The sequence below is a fragment of the Dendrobates tinctorius genome, unplaced genomic scaffold (assembly GCF_039654945.1).
Source record: "Dendrobates tinctorius isolate UK_male_01 unplaced genomic scaffold, ASM3965494v1 ptg000028l, whole genome shotgun sequence".
Taxonomy (NCBI): Eukaryota; Metazoa; Chordata; class Amphibia; order Anura; family Dendrobatidae; genus Dendrobates; species Dendrobates tinctorius.
The window spans coordinates 64,799,585-64,804,025 of NW_027361696.1; positions in this window are offsets into that span (position 1 = coordinate 64,799,585).

Consider the following 4,441-nt stretch of genomic DNA (forward strand, 5'->3'; position numbering starts at 1 on the left):
TGATAAGGCCTGTTTCACACTTCCGTTTTTTCAAATCCGTCAAAATCCGTTGTTTTCCGTAAAAAAACGGATCCGCCATTTTTTTGCAGGATCCGTTTTTTTTGTCCCATAGACTTCCATTACGGTTACCGCGGATCCGTCAAAAAAACGGATCCGTTTTTAAAAAAACGGATCCGTTTGCATCAGTTTCCGTCAAAAAAACGGAAACGGATCCGTTTGGCGGACACAAAAACGGAAGTGTGAAACAGGCCTAACTTAGGCATGGTATGTGAAAAGAGCTCGACGGAGTAATCTGAAGTGTGGCCTGCCACATCCTTCACTTTTGGTGGGGGGAAGGACACAAGGAAAGGTGTTGTTCCTGACCAGGAGCCTCCACTGACGACTCAGTGCTTGCAGTTTTTGAAACTTCAGAAGAGGAGGCGATAGAGCTGGAGGATGTTTCGGCAATGTAAGCCAAAACCTGTTCCTGATGCTCCGGCTTTAAAAGCGGTTTACCTACTCCCAGAAAACGGAGCCTTTCAGGCCTTCTGGAGCCAGACGATGATGCAGGCTCAACACATCCTGCCTTAGGTGCTATTGTGCTTTTTGCACTACCAGCAGATGCACCACCACCATCAGTACCAGCTGGCAACCCCACCCACGTCCGCGGCCTTTTCCACCATACTTCCTCATGTTTGGGAAAATGTATCAAAAATACCAGCAGATATATGGTACTGTATGAAGAGCGTACAGCTGTATACGGTGTAGGGGAAAATTTAAATCTCCGTATTTATTTCCGGAGTCACACATAGACAATCAGCATGTATTTGTCTGTGATACCAGCAAGTACACAGTAGTGTGTGAAAAAATGAACGGTCGGTAACTGCAGAAAAAAGAATAAAAGTTTTAGTGCTGTGTAAAAAGCAGTCTGCACAGCAGTGTGCACACAGCAATACAGCTTTTAGGCAGCCTAATAATAGCACTGCTGCACACAAGAAAATCCTCCCGTCACTGCACACTGTACAGCACAATTGCTATCAGCACAAGCACATAAGAGCTTCTTATATCTTTACATCCCTAACTCTCTCCCTACTGATAAACAGCAACCTCTCCCTACTGTTAAGATTGGCAGAAGTAAAATGGAGGTTGGCATTCAGGGCTTTTATAGACACTATGACGCCCCCCAAAGCAAGCCAATCACTGCAATGCCCTTCTCTACGATGGTGGTGGACGCTGCACATGTCATCTCGTTGCCCACAGTGTACGACCTTACTCATTGGCTGAAAAAAAAGGCACCTGCAAGCATTCTGGGAAATCCGAATTTGGCGCTCGTTCTGCCGACTCATGGCCGACTTCACGCTATGGTCGGGTTTCGGTCGGCCAAACCTGACTTTGGCATAAGTCGGCAACTTATGAATCTGGCCGACCTTTTTCGCTCAACTCTAATGCTAACAAAATAGTGAATGTGATTTTTTTTTTTCTTAAATATATGTATCTTGTGCCAATAATCATTTTTGCAGTTGGGTTTGATTAAAAATGTTGCATCCTTTGGCTTTTACTGGCTCTTTGTTTCCCTAAGCATTCATCTATGATGTGGTCTGTGATCATAAATCGGTTGATGGCAGTTCAGAAAAAACAAAATCAAACACATAAAAGTTACAAACTCCTCCATCAGAATGAGCTCACTGAGATTCTCAGATAACTCATTCTGCAGCCCACAACAGTCACTGGAACACAAAGGATTCACATGTAAAGCACCATGGAATAAATGGCGCTATAATAATAATACAGGAGGTGCAAAGAGTCAAAAAGTTTTACTAAAATCCAATTGTAAAAATTATTTTTAGACTAAAATACATGCATGTAAGAAAATAAAAGTGTCCCCAAAAGTTTAACTACCCCTTTAAGTGTTACTAGCTGAAGAGCCCAGCGCTGCCCGGGCATAGTAACTAACTGTGATTAGTTATAGCAAATTATAATTATCCTCCATCCCATAGTCCCGTGCCCATATACCCATCATACATATCCTCCATCCCATAGTCCCGTGCCCATATACCCATCACACATCCTCCATCCCATAGTCCCATGCCCATATACCCATCATACATATTCGCCATCCCATAGTCCCGTGCCCATATACCCGTCATACATATCCTCCATCCCATAGTCCCGTGCCCATATACCCATCACACATCCTCCATCCCATAGTCCAGTGCCCATATACCCATCATACATATCCTCCATCCCATAGTCAACCATTATGACATCATAATGAGCGGCGGGGCTTGCAACCTATGATGACATCAGCGTCGCCATGTCAACCATTATGACATCATAATGAGGGGCGGGGCTTGATACACACTTTTTCCCATTATGTAGATAGGGGCAAAATTGTTTGGTGAATTGGAACGCGCGGGATTAAAATTTCACCTCACAACATAGCCTAGGACGCTCTCGGGGTCCAGACGTGTGACTGTGCCAAATTTTGTGGCTGTAGCTGCGACGGTGCAGATGCCAATCCCGGACATACACACACTTGAGCTTTATATATTAGATTGGTAATTCTTAAACACTGTTGGCATTATTGAAGACCATTGACAACTTTAACATGGGAAAAAAATTATGGTTCCATATGTTAGTGGTTATCTTTAGTTAAAATTTAAACCATTTTATTATTCAGCACTTTTCATTACAACATCCATTTTCAGATCCTTGATATGCAGTTTACAGCCTGATTCATGTTTCATACTTTTATCTTAGGAAAGTGTTTCTTACAGTAATACAGGCTGGATGTGAGGTATGAGGGTCTCTCCCTATAATGTAATCTGAATAGGAGTTCTGACTGTCTCTCCCTGTAATATAGGCTGGATATGAATTATGAGTGTTGCTCCTTGTAATATAAGCAGGTTCTGAGTGGCTCTCCTTGTAATGTAGATTGGATGTGCCTTATTAGCATCTCGCCCAGTAATATAAGCTGGATATGAATTCTGAATGTCTTTCCTTGTAATATAGGGTAGATTTGAGTTCTGAGTGGCTCTCCCTGTAATATAGGTTGGATGCGAGTTCTGAGCATGTATCCCAGTAATATAGGCTGGACATGATTTCTGAGTGTCTCTCCCTATAAAATAAGCTGCTTATTAGTTCTGAGCGTTTCTCTTTGTAATATACGATTGATATTAAGTACTGTGCCACACCTCCCAACACACCTTTGCAAAATCTTTTGGAACACAACTCTGCTCTGTCAGCTTCTCCTTCAGTAACTTTCCCAGCCACAGTGCATTCTGCTGTAGATTATATGAGCACCTTAGTGTAGGAAGATGGACTGGGCCAGTTGTGCCTCTCCCGAAACCAAGGGGACTGTCACTGTTGTTGCAGTGGGGGGGAGGGCAAGTGAAGGGAGCGTGGCAGGTATAAAAGGGGCTGTGCGCGGGAACAGGACAGACTCGGCAGGAAGACCAAGTACACAGCAGAAGACAGTTAACTCTCTCCGTGAGACGGCTTCTGAACCCGACCGTGAGGGAGTTGGCTGCGTGTATTCACCCACCTCTGAGACGGAATTGACTGCACATGCCGTTCGGCAGACTAGCGTGGGCGCGCGGCCTACTGCTGAACAGCGCTATCAGCCAGAGCCGACTGGCTTGTATCCCGCCTCCGCCACTGAACTCTGCGAAACTCCGGCGGAATAAAGGCCCTTTTACATTTAGCGATGCACCAGTGATCCGACCAGCGATCCTATCTGGTCAGGATCGCTGGTGCATCGCTAAATGATCGCTAGTGAGCTTTCATACAGAAAGATCTCACAGCGATGCAGCAGCGACGCAGCGCACGATACTCACCTTTCACACTCAGCGATGAAGACGTCCTCCCGCCCGCCTCCACACGTCGCTCGTCGTCACAGCAGGAAGCTGACGACGAGTAATGGAGCCGGACATTCTCGCGCGATCAGCGATGGACAGCGGGGGAGCCGGTCGGAGGTAAGTATCACACATAGCGATATCGCTATAACGTCACAAAACCAGTGACGTTTTAGCGATATCGCTGTGTGTAAAACCCCCTTTAGAGACTGCTCCGCGACATGCACGTTGCTCCATCTTCGCAGGACCTCGCCCAAGGGAACCCAGACACACTGCTTTCGTCAGGAGACAGTGCCTCAACTATCTTCAGGACCAAGCTTGAGACTTCACGCACTTCCTTCGGTGCCACTGTGGAAAAACAAGCCTGCATCGCCCTAAGAATTTTAGCCTGATAAGTTTGCAGGTTACTTATATAACTTACCTGTTCCCCGGTTTTTATGTGTTTTGCCTTCACCCTCTTCATCACCAATAGTCTCCCTGCAATAAACCCCCCCCCCCCCCCCCAACACTTGATCTGCCTCCTGCTCATCACTGCATCCCGCGTTCCTGTGCTTTCTACACTAGAACACTGCTGTGTACGAAAGCAAAGAAAAAAAAAAAACAGTATA